We start from the raw sequence: 18,994 nt of genomic DNA, 5'->3' as shown, positions 1-18,994 counted from the left end.
ATCAGTGAGCTCGAATAAAAAAAGGTTAAAACACAATATTTTAAGTTATAGATACAATAGATAAACGTTGATTAATGAAAAACAAACCGTTCGCCCTCCGGGCTCATGGTTTCTTTTTCAAGAATCAACGCTTATTCATTGTATCTATAATACATAATAAATGTTGTGAGTTGTATTGATTTAAATAGACAAAAGATATCTGCAAACAATAGGTGATTTAAACTGTGTAACTGAGATGACCGTATCAAATGAAACTTAAGTGTTTGTTAATTTTGCTATCTTCTGCAGACTGGAAATAATGCACATAAAAATCCAGGTAAGTTTTTAATTTTCTGGAACATAAACTATATATAACTTTTATATATCTAGGTCTAGCCATGCCGTAAAATTTTCCTAGACGCATCGGTTTGTCTGCAATTGTATCTTTTGTCAGGTGCTTGTGTCATGTAGTTTCACATATGGCGGCTTGCCAGAAATGGTGTATGCGCAGGTGTATGCTATGTTGCTATGCATAATTTTAGTCGTATGAGTTCAACTTAAGATTAAATCTTACGAATAATCTTACGTGTAAACTAAATCTTACGATTGCTTTAGTGAAAATGACTTAAGACTTCTCTTACGATACTCGTAAGATTTGTGAAAAGATTTGCTGACTGTTAAACGATGAACGTTATCTGTTCTCTGTAACATTTGTTTATGAGAATAAAGTATTCATTCTTATCTGTGCAGTTTCAAGGTAAATGAAATAAGTGTATAGGGGTTTAAGATTAGTGTAGTAAGGATTGCATGAATTTTTCGAATTTCAACGATATTTGATATGGTATGTATTTACAGTACATATCTTTATAAAAACAAGATGGTGAGGTATAAATTAGAGGGGGACAGCTCTCTGATGAGAAAACAATACAACCAATAGTTTTAAAATTTCTTAGTTTTATTGACAATAACCTGTTAAGCCTTGTATCTTTGATGAGTTTTTTACAACCACAGGGTCAAGGCCACTCTGGTGGATGTTTCCTCCCCGAAGGAATCTCCAGCTCAGTAGTCAGTACTTCTGTGTTGACATGAATTGATATTGTCATATTTATGAATTTAATGTTTACAAAACTTTAAATTGTTCGAAAAACTAAGAATTTTCTGTCCCAAGAATAGATTTCCTTAGCTGCATTTGACAAAATCTTTCGCATTTTTGGCCCTTAATGCTCATCAACTTCATCTTTATTTGGTCTTTAACATTTTTGGATTCGAGCGTCACTGATGAGTCTTTTGTGGACGAAACGCGCGTCTGGCATACAAAATTGTAATCCTGATATTATTGATGAGTTGTTTAAAGAAAAAATTTAATCTAGGTACGTGTAAACAAACACACCGGCCATAACTTTGTCATTTCATTTGACCCATATAATTAAGTCTTCTCAATGGATGAATTTTAAAAACTTCGATTTAAAATTTAGTACAGAACAGTAAAAAATAATTGTTGTTATAAGTTCAAAAGGCATTGCAAGCACGCCAGAATGTGAAAGATGCATACGATTTACTTATTTTCAAGCATATTCATATTATTTATTTCAAGACTACAAGACTTTAATATAGGGAAAAAATTCGGATCATTGATATAAAAATAAGGGTATGTGGTATTAGGCGTTTGTCAGATAGAACTATGTCATCTTTTCGTTGATTTTATAAAATCGATTTGTGAGAATGCATCTTTAAGAAGAAAATGCTTACACTTTACCTAATCAGTTGTAACTTTTGTTTTACTTCTTGTCTTAAATTTATCACATTTTCAGGTATCATTTGCTTGCCAATCGTGTATTCTATATATTCAAAATACATAAGAATGAATAATGAACACTTATGATCTACATCTTGTCGACACATATATGTTGGCGTTTCACAAGGTTGTGATCTTCTGGGCTGAATTGATAAAAACCAAGAAAATGGCGAAAAATAGCGTACCGTCTTGCTTGTATTATTATTTATCGAAATGTTATTATGTTATTTGTTTTGGGTTCCTTACTTATTACCCCGATTGTGACCTTTTGACTGAATGTGAAATTGCATGGCGAGTGATGCATGCTTACCCTGTCGACGTACCCGGCCTCGCTCCTTTTGGAGTCTATGAAATTTTATCAGTTTTTGTCTCGCCTGCGACGAACTTTGCATGAACTTAATAAGGCGCGAGGCCAAATGCGAAAGGTTTTGACAAATACAGCTAAAAAAAGTCTATTCCTAGGACACGACATCCTTAGTTTTTAAAACAATTCAAAGTTTTGTAAACATTTTATTCATAAATATCAGGTAATGGTCCAGTCACTTTCAATTAAAAAGAAATTTTCAATGTTTGGTTTTCTGATTAATAAGGTTATAAAAACAAGGAGATGTGGTATGATTGTCAAGTTCAAATGAAGTGGATGTAAGCAATTATAGGCAAAAGTACGGCCTTCATAGATGAGAAAAGGCCCCGACATGTAAAATATGAAACAATTCAATTGAAAAATTTAACGGCCTAATGTATAACAAAACAAATTACGAAAAACAAATATAACACACATGAACCAACGACAACCACTGAACTACAGGCTCCTGACTTGGGACATGCACATTAATAATGTGGCGAGGTTAAACATGTTTGTGAGCGCCATCCCTCCCCTAACTGGGACAGCGGTGTTACAGCATAAGAACAAACTATAAAAATCAGTAGATACTTAAATCCTAAAATCTTAAAACAATTGATAATACCTCATCAGGATTGCCCATGAAAGCCAAACGGCATATTTCCAAAGGGGTCCGTTTATGTTACATTCTTAAAAATATTAAATATAGTTATAAGAAATTATAACTTTGACAGGTTTTATACTTATTATGTTAAAATTATAATTTACGATGATAATAATAGGCTAGTGTGACAGTAATTGAGATCCAGGTGCCAAAACTATGTAATCATTCATCACAATTGACTAAAGAATTCAAACAAACATACAAATAAATCTAAGAAAGACTAAAAAGGGTTGTAGTTAATAGTAGATTTGACAAAGAAGCCAACAAAAAGGATTTGTAATCGATAGTAGATTGACAAAGACGTCCATTAAAAAAGTTTTTGAAGTTCACAGTAGTTATATTCTATCCCATAAGGGAGTGACCCTTAAAAAGGGTGAAAATACCATACTGGTGACAGTTACATACCGCAAATAGTATATTCTCTCTCGATAAATAATAGATACTAAGTAAATATACAGAATGTATATATTTGTAAATACCTGTGGGATTGGCATTGATTTGATAGGGGCTATATACACTACGCCAGCACGATTTATAGAATCCATGACTGTGATTGTGTTGCAGTTGTACGTCACGCTATTAACCTTTTAAACACTTTGCGTATTCGAAAAAGTAAAATAACAAAAATACCGAACTCCAAAAGTTCGAAGACATCAAATGAGTGGAAAATAACTGTCATATTCTTGACTTGGTACAGGCATTTCCTGATGTAGAAAATGGTGGATTAAACCTGGTCTAATAGCTAGCTAAACCTCTCACTTGTATGACAGTCGCATAAAATTCCATTATATTGACAACAATGTGTGAACAAAAGAAACAGATATAATAGATACAAATGTCAAAAATAGGGGTACAGCAGTCAACATTGTGTTATAATCTTAATCACTTTAAAAACAAGCAAATATGTCAACAAAGAAAAACAAAATGGCATATAGACAAAGCATAAAGGAAAAATGAAAGACAAGAATACAAAAAATTACCATAGCACAATAACACAATGGCGGGATGTATAAGTACCAAGCCACGCCAAAAGGATATTACCAAGAATTGACTAAACAGTGAAGGTTAATAATTTACAAAGACAAATAAAAGAACACTATAACACGTAATAAACAACGTCAGTACCTAGAATCTATACTTCAAGACCATCATGCATTATTTGTGAAGTTGATACGGAATATTTATCAACAAGGTCTTGGTATCTTAAGCTTCTTTCTATGAACTTTTTTAGAAAAAGGACGAGACGTTCATTGACATAACCCTGTTTCATCAACTTTCAGCTCAGACACAACAAGTTTTTAGGGGTGTTGTGGATAACCCTAGTAAATGAAATCTTCTAGCTGTGGTAGACCCCATCGTTTGTCATGTGAAACTTTCCCTGGCCTAGGAATGCCCGTGAGAAGACCATAATTCATATATTAATTTAAACTGTTGTAGTAGAGTAAATTATGTCTTTCCTTTCATCTTTATATGTCACTTTTGTCCAGAAAAGGTCACATTATAATACTGAAAATGCATTGTCATGGCAAAAACAACCTAGAGAACTGACGATGCGGAAGGGACCCGCTTGCACATTTTTGTAAAAATGCGCAGAATCAAATAGCCAAAGCAACTCATTTGATAGGGTAAATAAATTTTGAAACAAACAAAAAAATCAGATCTTAGTAAGTTTCAAGGTTCGCTACAACCGAGCTGACTAAGATTGTTTTATATCTATGTTTGTTACTATTTCAAAAATGATGGCCCGCTTATAGTTATTAACACAAGGACTCAATCTAAAATATGAAATTATATTTATATATCAAGTTGTATTTTCACAAAAAGATGTTTTTCAAAATCTATCATCTTTAGCATGTTTAGCAAAAAACGAGATTCGCCGAAAAGCAAACACTATCATCCATTTAAAAAATCATAATATTACTTTATTTCAATTTTTGTCGCAAACCTACCACAGAAATATGTTTCATAAGATTTGTGATTTTATTTTTAACAAAAATTAAGATTTTACAAAACATGATTTCCTCATTTAAAGGGTTATTCGCTGTCAAATTCATGTTCACCGGTTTGACTCAAATTCTCATAGTTGATTTATAACATACTAAAACGTATATCTCAATTATAAAAAGTCAAAAATAAACAATTTACAATGCATGGGCTCGATAATATGTATTATCATTTCGTGTGTATTTTAGTCTAGACGCCATCTAATTAACCATCGAGGTGACCTCTGAAGACTGCCGACGGTCATATAAGCCGATATAAACATAAATATAGATATAAATAGATAGCGAACTGCTGCAATTGGATTTTGTTCTATGTCTGTTTGATTTCATATTATAGGTTAAAGATGTATGTTACCGTAAATTCAGAAATTATTGCGATGTTTTTATTATTGCGAAAAATGCGTTAGGGTTATAATCGCAATAAGTAAAACTCGCATTTTGAAATTTTTTATATGAATTAAACAGGATTTTTCTCAATATCGCAAAAAAAAAAATTAAAATCGCATTTTAGTCTAAAATGACAAAATCGCAATAATAAATGCACGCAATAATTTCTGAATTTACAGTAATCATCGTTTTTACCTGTATAAGAATGAGTTTTTGTAGATCGAATCAGTCAATCAAATGGTTTACCCTTGTTTCACTTTCAATGTTGACATTCTTTTCCTTTTAATAACTGAACACGCCTAATTCATGCGTAACCCAACTCTAGCTAAGGAGTTAAATTGAAGGTCACATGAATATTGATTCATTGAGGTCGAATTATTCACTTGCAAGTGAATAACTCATCAGCGATGTTTCTTAGCTTATTTTGACAAAATTGAACCAAACTGGCTGCTAAAAGCGAATTAGTATTTCACTATTTCGCTTTCATAAATGATTGAACAAAATCAATATCTCGTGGTTAATGCCCCTTTATTTATTTTTTTTATTGTCATTAGGGAAACAATTTTGAATACGTATCAAAACTATTAATATTTCAATTTTGGTTTAAATCAATGAAAGATGTTTTTCAAAACTTATGTTTAAAAAAGTGCATCGCAATTTCTCCTAAATCTTCATTTGCTGTCTTATATATTTATTTTTGTTGAATGCGTTTTTCACAAATCAGGCCATTGGTCTTTTCGTTTGAATTTTGTTATATTCCGTTCGATGCTTACATTCACGAATTATTATTATACGTTATTAGGTGATAATTTGGCTTTTATTAACTGTTGTTTTCATTTAGAGCTTGCTTAACCTCATCAATTCAAGAATCGAACAACAATAGATATATATAAGTCTGAAAATTAAACCTAACAGTGTTAGAATTAGATTTTTATGCTGACAAATTTTTGTTCCTTAACGGGATTTGAACTCACACCTACAGCACCAACCGCTTAGCCTCCGGTACAGCGCTCTAGACCACCCGACTACATCCGCTATAAAAAAATATAACTTCAATAGTCGTAGTGTTGTGTTACCTTGTCACATAAGGCGAATCTAGAGATAGACATACACATGTAAGACATGTGTTTTAAGCCTGTGTAGATGTTATATTATTTTTTTTATACAATGTATTTTTATTTGTCAGCAATCTAACTCAACAAATTTTGATATACCGTATGGAATAATGATTTAATGATTGCCTTGGTTGATAATGCATTCTGAAATTCTAGGAGAGTTCTTCTGTATATTCATAGGGGGAATACGCATTTACTACGTAAAAGGTTTACAATTTTTAGCTCATTACCTTTTCTGATTTGCCGGCTTTCTCCTTAAAGTTTACGTGATTTGAATAATTCGGTTTTAAAGGCAGACCTTTGACTGTTTTTGTTAAATTCATTGTAGAATACTGTATATTGCTGTCTATTTTTCCTTTAGGTAATTTTAATTGCCGTTCGTATGCTGTCTTATCGACGTATACCCACTTTTATTCATTCATGTTTAGTTCCGTTTGTTGTACTACAAAATCGATCAATGACAAATCACAATTGGAAGGGTTATTGCGTATAAGTGACCTATTTTTCTTCTATTAAGAATATGGTGGATATGGTGGAGAAAATAAAATGAAGAGAGGTATGACAAATTTATTGAACAAAGTAAATTGAAAAAATCATAATAATCGTAATTTTTAACCCCCCCCCCCCCCCCCCCCCCTTAGTCCCCCCCTCCCCCCACCCCCTTTTACATTTTTGAACAATTTTGAATACAAGCCGAATTTAAATGAAGTCTATTATTTCCATATTATATAATTTTTGCTGTTCAGGCATGTGCAGAGATAGTCACTGAGCGGGACTAAATATTTAAAAAGTCGTCATAAATTCCATTGAACACAGCACTTACCAAATCAAATTCTAATATTTTGGTTTTTTATAAATTTACATCTTTTACCCAGAAATTAGACTTGAGGACACTAATTTAGAATTGAAAAAAAAAACTCCAAATAAAGTGTTCCCAGTTTTAGGACGGAGTTTTTCTCCCGTCCTTAACACTTTTACAACCTTAATTTTATTTCATATTTCGAAACAATGAAGTTTGTGCAAAATTGGTAATTGTTCATATTGTATGTAATCATTGTAAGTCAAGAGTACTTTAGAACTGCGCAAAGTTAATGCACACATTAGCTGTGCATTATCCAGATTATAGCACCGTATGAACATAGATATTTGTCATATGTCATGTGTTAAGTGTTCATATGACACCATACCCCCTCGCAGTATTACATTTCTATGTTCAGTGAGCAACTAATCCGGGTCAAAATCCCGATTTAGTAAATATATTTTTAAAGTTTTAAATCTGACACGGGACGGACGAACGGACGATGTACATACCAAAAAATATTATATCCCCTATTATCACAGGTTCGGCATAAAACTAAAATGATAAAAAAAAATGCAATTAAATATTCCATACATGTCTGTTTTTCAGAATTATTTGTCTAATTTTAACGTCGAATATTAAAAACAGCAATTTGGGAGCAATGACGTTTAAGTAACCATGAAGACTCTTCATAGAATTCATTTATCATTATAACCAAAGACAGGAAATAAAGAACTGATCTGGTTCATGTGTATAGATTTGGTCGTTTTAAAAATTCACTCTTTGAGAAGAACTAAATATATGGGTCAAGTAAAATGCCCAAGTAATGATCGGTGCATTTGATTACAAGCAACTGGATTAATTATTCCATTGAAAGGCTGTTTTTCATACAAATCATCCAGCTTTTAACAACCAAATGAGTAAAGATTTAAAATATGATTAATTCTAAAATAAAATCTATTCCAACATATGTAAAACGAGCAAACAATTCATGCAGTCATTCCTCCCCTTAATTTTGCTTCAATACATCAGGCCGAGATAAGTTCAGATAGGTCGGTTATGTCGATTAATGTCATTTTATTGGATATCTCTATTAGAGATTTCCAATAAAATGACATACGTACGTAACTCGACGTACGGACCTAATGGGACTGGTTATTGCCAATCATTGAATTTGATTAAATACGTCGCTCAAGTTTAAACCAAGTATTCCAAGACTTTTAAAATCACACACTGGAATTTTCGTCCATATAAAATAATTTTATCATGACTAAAAATGATAGAAATCTTGCATTTTTATTTATCACGTGGTTCTCCAGATTCCCGCCTTTATTTTCACTGACATAAGATCACGTATAAAAATACGTATCCCATACCTATCATACGATCGATTTGAGTTATCTTTCATGGTTTTTGATAATGACAATTATTTTTCAATGTACTTTGCAGACGAACGCCCCATTATGCCTGTTTTTTACGTTATCCGATGTTTTTCTTTCTTTCTTTCTTTCTTTTTTTCTTTAACTATCTTTTTATTATATTTGTTGCGAGGAAAACATTTAGCAGGATATTTTTCTGACAATTTCAGAAATATCGAAACCAGTGTTTGTCAGAATCTATCTTTTTAAAAGTTGAAAATTGAGATAAAACTATCGCTTCCATTTAATTTCTAAACAAAAGTATTTTTAATTTATTATAAAATGTATTGATAAAAAACTACCTATATAGATTGTATTTAAGAAGGTGTGCTCGATTAAGGATTGTTATGTGTTGTTTTGTTTAACGAGAATGCTATCGGAGACATTTCCAGGCATTTTTTTTTAATATCCCTTGAAGTAAATTAACTTATAGTATTTTATCCATTTTATTGATAAACAATTAATGGGGGGGTCACCGAATTCGTTTTACTGCATAAATCATTAACTGAAATGTGTTAGGTAAGAAACATAGAACAACATAAGATAATAAGATTTCGTTGCCAGATGCGGATCCAGGATTTTGAAAAAGGGGGGATCTAGGCAACGTTAGAAGTGGAACATGCCCCCTCCCCCTAAATCCTCCTTTTGGATGCGCTATGCAGTCAAAACAGCTCTCTTTCGACGTTTAATCCTAATGCAGTGTAGAATATGACGATTTTGCGCAACGCTAAAATATCAGTATTTATAGGATGCAGGGCCATGTATATAAGCGTTCGTTTCATATGTATTTTACATATGCATATTTAGGACGAGAAGATGAATATGAACCAGATTTTGTATTATAACGCAGGAAGACATGTCGCCCTACCCGGACACATGATTCTGACTCCGGACCGACCAATCTTTGATCTTAGTTATTATATTCCATGCATTTTGACAAAAGCTAAACGTATAATGTTAAAAGACATAGTGGAACTTAAACTTTGATATCCCCAAATCCGTACAAAAGCATTTTAGAGGAGGTCATACATATAATTTTGTCAATTATTTTTGTTTTGATCAGGACCTGTTTTTAATTGAATACTGAGAATTAAACCTTTAATCAATAGTTTCATTGAAATATATTGATTAATGTGCATTCGAAATATTATTATTTCATGATAAAATTCCACAAATCTGGATTTTTTTTATAGACAAGATCTTTGCGCTAGCGTGTGATCTATCAAGAGTATGGTCATCTACCATCAACCCCCAACCCCCAACCCCCTCCCCCTTTATGGTGTTTCTTTAGCGTTGCGGGATGTACCAGTATGTACTCTATACAAGATTGTATAAATACACAGCCATGTCCAGTAGCAGTGGGAACGTCTAATCAAATCTAATGTAAATGCGTACATTTATTTAGTTCTAAACGGAACAGAACCAGGGATCCATAGTGAGCCTGTTGCAAGACAAAATGTCTGCCCCTTTGTAACATGCTCTCTTTTTCCAGGTACGATTGAAATTTATGCTGTTACATCTGTATCATGGTCGACCTAGTATACATATCTATGGTATTATTTTGTTTTACTTGTCCTGAATATGCATGCAGTTTTCGTCTTTTAATGTCCGGCAAAAACAATCAATTAATTAATCAATCAAACGTGATTAAAATCATGATTTTTCTTGTATTTGAAATGCTGAAAACTATTTTGCAATTAAAATTTTCAATTAACCGTCCACTCCCAACTGGCATTTACGTCTTTTAACCAAGTTGAGGCTTTGACTGCCAAGACTCAAATCATTTGCTTCACCAGAAATAAAATTCAAGTTAAGCTTCTGTTGATTGATTGATAGTTGGTTGCTTAACGTCCAGTGGCAAATATTTCATGCATATTTAACGTGCGCAGAGAGCGTCGCATTCTCTCTACATGAGACATTGAATTTAACGTCACCACTATGACCGGACGTGACTGCGTACTTGTACATCCCGCACAGCTAAAATGACGCCCCACTTTGGCAATGGTTTAACTGTCAGTCGGAACAAGACCAATAGGTACCATATTTCTATTCCCCGGTCACCCTTGAGGGATAACTGTCAAATCGAGCAAACTACCATAAGACCAAAGAGTATGAGTATGGAAGATACATATACATGTATATGTATTAATCAAAACATTTACAACAAGAATATGTGGCCTTAAGACACAGTGCCCCTTCACATGCTCATATTTCCATGTTCAGTGTACCACTTAATCCGGGTCAAACTCTGATTTGGTATGTAATTTTAAAAGTTTTATATTTTGAACGGAACGGAAGAACGGACGGATGCACACAAGTAAATATAATATCCCCTCGCTATCATAAGTTGGTCATAAAACTAAAATGATCATCTTACGTAACAAAACTTAAATCAAATTTCCGTACGTGTCCGTTTTTCATACATATTTGCATAACTTAAGCGCCAAACATTTCAGAAAAACAAAAAGTAAAAACATTAACTGATTCAGTAAAGTGTATTCATATTTTGTCTTGAAGAGGCGTCCTCATAAATTCCATTTGATAAAATTCTACGGAAAGGTGACAAAGTTCTAACAGAAAGATGCAACAGTGATCTTAATTTCTACCTCTGACAAAAGTATCTTGAAATAAATTATAGAACTATTATTAATATGCTTAAAAATAGAAGAAGCAAGTCGTGTACACCTTTTACATTCCGGCGTGTTTGAAACTCATGTTTTAATTTTATAACGTATAAATCAAAAATGAGAATATCATCTCGCTTCAGATTCTATTATTTTTATTTTTTCAAACTTAATTTTGATTTAGTAGCTTTAAGAATTCACCCTTTGAGAGATACATATATGGGTCAAGTGAAATGACGAAGTAATGATCGGTGCATTTGATTACCGGTAACTGAATTAATTATTCCCTTGAAAGTTTGTTGTCAATTAAATCGTCCCAAATTTAATAAAAAAATATGTAAAGAATTAAAATAGCAGATTGTGCTAATTTTTGAATAGCATCTATTCCAACAAAGTATGTGTATTCAACGAGCCAAAAATGCATGCAGTCTATGCTCCCCTCCGTCATCCTTCAATGCAATAGGCCGAGATACGGTCAGATAGGTTGGTTATATCGAGTAATGTCATTTTATTGGAAATCTCTATTTAATACAACATATAACTCAACGTACGCACATAATGGTAACAGTTATTGCCAACCTATGCATTTTGTTAAATACTTCGCTTAAGTTTAAACAAAGTAACCCATGACTTTTAAAATCATACACTGAATATCCGTCCTTATTAAATAATTTTGACTTGATGAAAAAATAATAGAAATTACGTCTTTTTATTTATCACGTAGTTCTCCAGATTTCCGCTTACATTTCACTGACACAAAATCACGTATGAATACGTTTCCCTTACCAATTATACGATCGATTACAGTTATTTTTCATTGTTTTGTTTATAACAATTAATTTTTAATATACTTTGCAAATAAACGCTCCATTATTTCATATTGTAAAATTGAGAATGGAAATGTACATGCTTATTTTTTCGTCATTTGATATTTTTCTTGCATTTTTTTATCTATCTATCTATTTATTCATATTTTTGTGGGTGAAAGAGTTTTTGAAATGATATTTTTCTGACAAGAAATGTCGAAATTTGAAACTGACCTTGTAGAAAGGAAAATAAAAATTCTAAGTTTTGGTGATCAGAAATAGGACGGACCACACAAATTTAAGCCATTATTCCAACAGCATCAATTGTTGCATGAATGCCATGAAGAAAAAAATTTGCAAACAGTTGACATTAGGATAGTTGTCACAAGGAGTTAAATAAAGATTTTTTTATTATAAGTTATTGATATCTTTTCAAAGATATGATCATGTAATATAATAGTTTATTTTAGATAAATATAGGCCACACGATTACATGCAAAATTGTAATCAAATTATTTAATTCTGATTAAAAAAAGGAAATATATGAGCTGATATCACTTGAGGTAATTTATAATCTTATTTTTAGTTCAGTCATGAGACAATTTACACCAATGACAAAAAAATCCTAAATTGGAACATACATAAAACCATATCAAAAGACTTTCTATCTACCATGTGTCTACTTTTTAAGTGATGGGGAGGAAATTGCATCATAAAAATCTATACAGAAAAAAAGACTCAAAACAATTTAATATATTAATAAAAACGCAAGACTTTCTTGCAAGTGACTTTCTTTCATTCGTATACATTTGCAAATATGTTTTTATAAATGTTACAAAATATCATTTCAGTGAGTGAAATTGGACATGCCATTGGTATCACAAGACCAGATGCTTTTGACGAAGACTTGTTCTTATCTGAGTTTCATTCCATGTCTTCGGGATTTTCAGTAATAAGTATTCGGGATGAAAAACACGTTATTGTCAACAATAGTAAACTAAATCAACTCGGAATATTCCCAAATCTCCTCGGTCACACAATAATCAATCCGAATCTCCAGCTCATTCTATAACTCAGTCGGAAGCAGTTCAGCCAGAAAATCTAGCTATACATACAAATCAATCAGACAACCTGAGGTCACAACAGCAACTTCTTATCTCATCACAGAATATATCAGAACCTAGTCCCTAGCCTCCTACAATAACATCTGACACATTCCTGCCTCAAACTGGTACTACTGTTTGTGATCTCAATGTTGAAAATACCAATCAAAACGTTAGCTATGCAAACACAAGGTAAAGGTCAATCAGAAAATGTTCCAACTGTAACAGAAAGTTTTGTGAATAACGAAAAGTCTGAAAGTACATCAGAGAACGATAAAACGGCAAGTTATAGTGACAATCTTTTTGCTAAGCTGGACGACCACAGTAATACTAATAATGATATTGATACTCATGAGGTTTTGCAGGTTATGAATTCTAGATTTGAAATGAATCCAGAATTTCACCAGGTTAGTCGTATGACATCTGTACCTGAAACAGATGGTGAATCTTGTACTGTCGCAAGAATTACAGTATTGGATCTAGATGATGGAAAAGGTAATGAATAAATATATAGATATGTAAAATTGGTTATTAGGCAAGAAAAGAATTGTTTCTTGATTTTTGTTTCCCCTATGTGTTTTCATTTACCATTTGCTCTGTTACTTTTTGGTCACATTTATGGTTTTCAAAGTAAAAAAAAATGTTTATGATAACCTGATTATTTCTGTACTAGAGAAAATATGCACTTTTTAAAGTTAGATGAGAATCTACACACCGTTCATTAGAACATTTTGGTTATGGTCACATTTTAGGTTATTTTGGAAAGTGCCAAAATTAGACATATCAAAATTAATCACACCAAACAAAACACATTGACAAAAAATGTAAATGCAATATTCCAATATCAATCATCAAAATATATTATAAGATCAATAATTTATTTTGATAGGAAATTACAATAATATGATTAGTAGAATCATAACATTAAGTGGCGTTATAGTTTAATTAGTGGTCTATCTTACTAGATTAGCAGGTTAATTTTATAACAACACTTACTAATAAAGTTTGGTCTAACAACATATTATTTGCCTGTATACATACAAAAAAGGGGGAGAAACATTAATACATCATTATCAAATGAAATCGTCAGTAAATCTACTCTCTCCAAATTATTTGAATTGAAAATGATCTTATCTTATTTTTATATTTAATTATTTAGAACCCAGTCAGTGACATTTTAATTAGAACCCAGTCTGTGACATTTTAATTAGAACCCAGTCAGTGACATTTTAATTAGAACCCAGTCTGTGACATTCTAATTAGAACCCAGTCTGTAACATTTTAATTAGAACCCAGTCTGTGACATTTAAATTAGAACCAAGTCTGTGACATTTTAATTAGAACCCAGTCAGTGACATTTTAATTAGAACCCAGTCTGTGACATTTTAATTAGAACCAAGTCAGTGACATTTTAATTAGAACCCAGTCAGTGACATTTTAATTAGAACCCAGTCAGTGACATTTTAATTAGAACCCAGTCTGTGACATTTTAGAACCCAGTCTGTGACATTTTAATTAGAACCCAGTCTGTGACATTTTAATTAGAACCCAGTCTGTGACATTTTAATTAGAACCCAGTCTGTGACATTTTAATTAGAACCCAGTCAGTGACATTTTCTTTCATTTTATTTGCTTTTAAATTGTTTTAAAATCAGAAAAGACAAAACTGACTTAATCAGTACTTACATTGATTTTGTTTCAGAAAAATGAAAACTAAATATAAATTGTTATATATGCACAGTTATGAGAATTTATTATCCTACATTCTGTCGATAATGTTTACTTATATGTTGGCATTGCACGAGGTCGGGCGTGTCTCAGACTGTTAAAGGCATTTACACACTTATCCGTTGAATGTGGACCGATTGATACCTTAGTCTTCGGGAACATGATTTATTTATTAGTTGAAATAGGACTTGCAATAGCTTTCATTAACTGCAAGTGTTCTCTTATTTTCATTTTTTGTGTCTACTGTTTTAATTTTAGTTGTTTTTAAACCACGACCGATATTTTGAGTTAAGCAAATTATTCCTGATTTTTACATTTAATTCTTGGATTGTGCAGTAACACCACTGTTCAAAGTTAGGGGAGGAGTGATCGCTTAAAAACAAGTTTAACCTCGCAGGATTCTTCATATGACTGTTCCAATTAATGCAAGTCTTGTTGGTGCTTTTTACAGCTGACTTAACTGTATGGATTTTACTCATTGTTGAAGGTCGTACAGTGGCCTCTAACTGCTTACACCCACTTCATTTGAACACGTCATTTTGTTGTAGTGTGGAAAGTGGTCTTATTGGTAATCATACCACATCTCCATATTTTCATATTAAAAATTTTGACTTCAACCCTACTAAGACAGAAAGAAACTTTAGATGACTTAAAATGTTCATTCAATCTTCACAATATTAAAACAATAAACATTAAGATATCAAAAGTATTCGGTACATTGTATAAGTTATACATGTTCATTGATAGGGATTTAAATTAGTAAAAGGTTCTTATACAATAAAAAAATAAAAAGAGAGACGGAAAGATTTTGACACTTTCAACTTTTTTCACAGATATCTCTGATGCTGTAATTCTTCATGCTGAAGATGACAAACAACTAGTATCAGAATTCATTCAAAATATGGAGACAGAATTTCCAGAATTACAACTAAATTTTAAAATATTCGAACAGTTGAATATAGGAAAAGGTATACTTGAATCAGCACCACTTCTGTTTAGAACCAGTAGATTCGTATTTGTGTTCATGACAAAAATATTTGAGCAGGATGATCTGTCAAAATACGTGAGCCAAATGCTTTTGCTTGAATCTATTACATTTGAGGAAAAAAGCAGCAGGTTAATACCAATATTGAAGGATGTCTATTATAATCCAGTGTTCGCTCCTGTGATTCCTTTGATGTACAATAGATATTTGGAGCACAAATCTCAAAAAGAGGAAGATAGTGTGTTTTTAAAAAGTTTTAAGAAATTGGTCATACATGGGAGAAGATCGTATTTGACAAGCTAACAATATGTTGGTAAAGTAGAAATCATTAATGTTCATAAATCTAGTTCTGTATTTAATATTCGAATATGATATTCCTACAGTACTTAAGATCTGGATTTAGATTAAGAAGCCAATTGTGTAATTGTTTTGGAGATGAGTGCAAACCATAGTTTGCAGCTCATCCATTAGTCTGTACTGTATATGTATGAGTCTTTAAACATTTTATTACTATTATTTTGAATTTTCCAAAATTCATATATAAAATATTGCCTCCCTGTGTGTATTTCAGTTCACACGGCACACAGGGCCATTTGAACTTTTGCCATCATTTGTAAACTTTTCTTTCAAATTCGTTTCCTATGAAACTGCATAATGGATTGAAATCAAAGTTTGTCTGCTTCATTTATAGGATATCTACTATAAAGTGTGATTTTTGTTCAGGTTAATGATGAACACTGTGGCTTAAAATAGAACATAGGGTGAAACTAAAGTTTTTGATGATACATCGAAAATCAAAGCAATAGGAGAACAAACAAATTTGTAAATTTTACAAAAATCTGTCCATCAGTTTTGGAGTTATTGTCCATGAAATGCTAAAACTATAAGATTTTATAATTTCAAACTTTGCATATATATTTATATATCCCACATTGATATCTTGGTGTGAAAGAGAAGGGAAAATAGACAGAAAACTAACATTATAATATATATAATAAATCTTGAACAGATAAAACCTATTAGTTTCTAAATTGTTTAAGAACTATCCCTTGATTTTTTTTTTAATTTTGATACCATTCTAGAAATTAACTCATATAACTAGAGTTGACAATTTATCTTAATATGTATTCTTGGATTTAGCATATTTTTACATCTTACATACATGCAAAAGAGATTGTTATGGTAGTTAAAAAAACTCATTTGTTTTCAATTTGGATATGTTGAAATTTTTGAAATTCTAACTTGAAACATTTAAATAATTTTGGTTATAAATTTGAAATTTCATGCAATTTTTTTAACATGATTAAACAGTATATATTGAACAAAATAAGATATACTTTAAATGTAATTTTACAAGAACTTAATAAGATGATTGATTTATTGGTGTTTGCTTTACGCCGCCTCAGCACAAAAAGGCTATATCTACTGAATTCTAAGTAATAATCTTTGAAACTTATTTTTTATTGTTGCGAACGGTTCTACTTCATGGTATAAGCTACAGTTTTAAATTCTTAAAAGGAATACACACCTACAAATATTTGCCCACTTCCTAATTGACAAAATAATCCTTCTTTGTTAAAATATTAGACAAAATACGGAGTTGTTTGCGAACGAGGTGTTTGGTTTTTTGGGGATGGGTGTGTTTATGTTGTATTGAAGGAAAGAGTGGAATTGTTTTTTTCTTGAGCTGTTTGATTTTTTGGTTGAGTGACATTTGGTTGTTATATCTATAACGTAAGTCTATATTTTTTTGTGTTTTATTCTGCTTACTAATTATTTGTCTAATAGTTAGCTAGAGTTATTTTTTTTTTATTGTTAAATGTATATTGATTGTTTTTGTATTTCTAAAGATTATGAGGACATCATGTCTCTACTACACCATGGAACACCAAGAATGTGGTCCTTGGCTACTTTAATAATATGAGGACATTTTGCAAAGAAAACTTTAGAAATTTTGACAAAATATATGTTGCTTTATGTCAAATGAATATAAGTTAATCTGATATGCTTCTACAAATTAATTATTGGAGTTCCATTAAAGCATACCAGTTATACTTCATACTTTACTTTAGTTGGCCTTTTAAATTGTTTTGATTCGAGAGTCACTGATGGATCTTTTGATGACGAAACGCGCATCTGGCGTACACAATTTTAATCCTGATATATATTATGAGTTTGTTTATAGAGGGAAGGTTTTAATTTTCAAATAGAAGAACCAAGAGTATAGTTTATAGGTCAACCACATATAACTCCATTTACAAGGTGCTTTCTATGAATTATGTAATGTACTATTATATTATTTATTTATGTATTTCTCTGTGCTGAGTGTTCTTGCGTTTATATGTACTGTATTCCTGTCACGTAGTGTTGTCATTTTAGCGGTATTTTTAACATTGCCATATAAGCGGGAGGTTTGGCTAGCCATACAACCAGGTTCAACCCACCATTTTTTCTTAAAATGTCCTGTACCAGTTCAGTGTTTCTGTTGTTCCGTTGATTTCCTCATATAGTTGATGTGTCTCCCTCGGTTTTAGTTTGTAACCCGAATTTTTGTTTTCGCTTACTCGATTTATGACTATTGAACAGCGGTATACTACTGCCGCCTTTATGTACATGTTTTAATGGAATATAATTACCCAGATCAAGAGTTAAAAATATTGTTAGAACTGAAAAGAAGTAAAGAAATGATAAGTATTAACTGACATGGCTCAGATTTTTCTAAGAATGTAAATGTCATGAACCTTTACAGAATTTCAATCTATTTTCAGCCTCTTTCTTTAGTCCAAATCAAATTAATTGCTGAGTCCATAAAATGCATTTAAGACATATCTCTTAAAGTAAATGAAATAGGAAAAATTGATGTTTTGAGGTTGTGAAGCATTTTTCAAGATAAATAATTTACATAATGATAATGTGAAAGGATATCAACATTTATTTTGTGTTTCTTTTATTTAAAATTTTTTATATTCTTTTTTTTCGGGGAAAGGGGGAGGGAGATGTTGTGTTTTTGTTGGTTTGATTCATTTTGTATTATTTTGATAAAGAAGTCAGCATTAATTTATATGAATAGGCTTCATCATTTACAAAATTTATCTTAAATTAGTACTAACGAAGATAGATTTACACTGTATTGAAATGTAAGTAAAGCTTTAGACAATATGCTTACAAATGTCTGAAATTGTATAAAGGAAGAATACAGAAAATTGAGTGGTTTGTTTAAAATATTCTATCATTGTATTTAATGA

At 31.5% G+C, this 18,994-nt stretch overlaps 1 long non-coding RNA gene across 1 annotated transcript; it reads left to right on the top strand.

Moving 5' to 3' along the window:
• The first annotated feature begins 249 nt into the window (after positions 1–249).
• Positions 250–17,803, top strand: LOC127700629 (uncharacterized). The gene is made up of 3 exons (XR_007981670.1): positions 250–316; positions 12,785–13,531; positions 15,598–17,803. It is a non-coding gene; the product is annotated as an uncharacterized LOC127700629 (long non-coding RNA).
• The last annotated feature ends 1,191 nt before the right edge of the window (positions 17,804–18,994 follow it).

Source organism: Mytilus californianus, unplaced genomic scaffold, assembly GCF_021869535.1.
Source record: "Mytilus californianus isolate M0D057914Y unplaced genomic scaffold, xbMytCali1.0.p SCAF_5, whole genome shotgun sequence".
NCBI lineage: Eukaryota > Metazoa > Mollusca > Bivalvia > Mytilida > Mytilidae > Mytilus > Mytilus californianus.
This window is presented reverse-complemented; position numbering and strand designations above follow the sequence as displayed.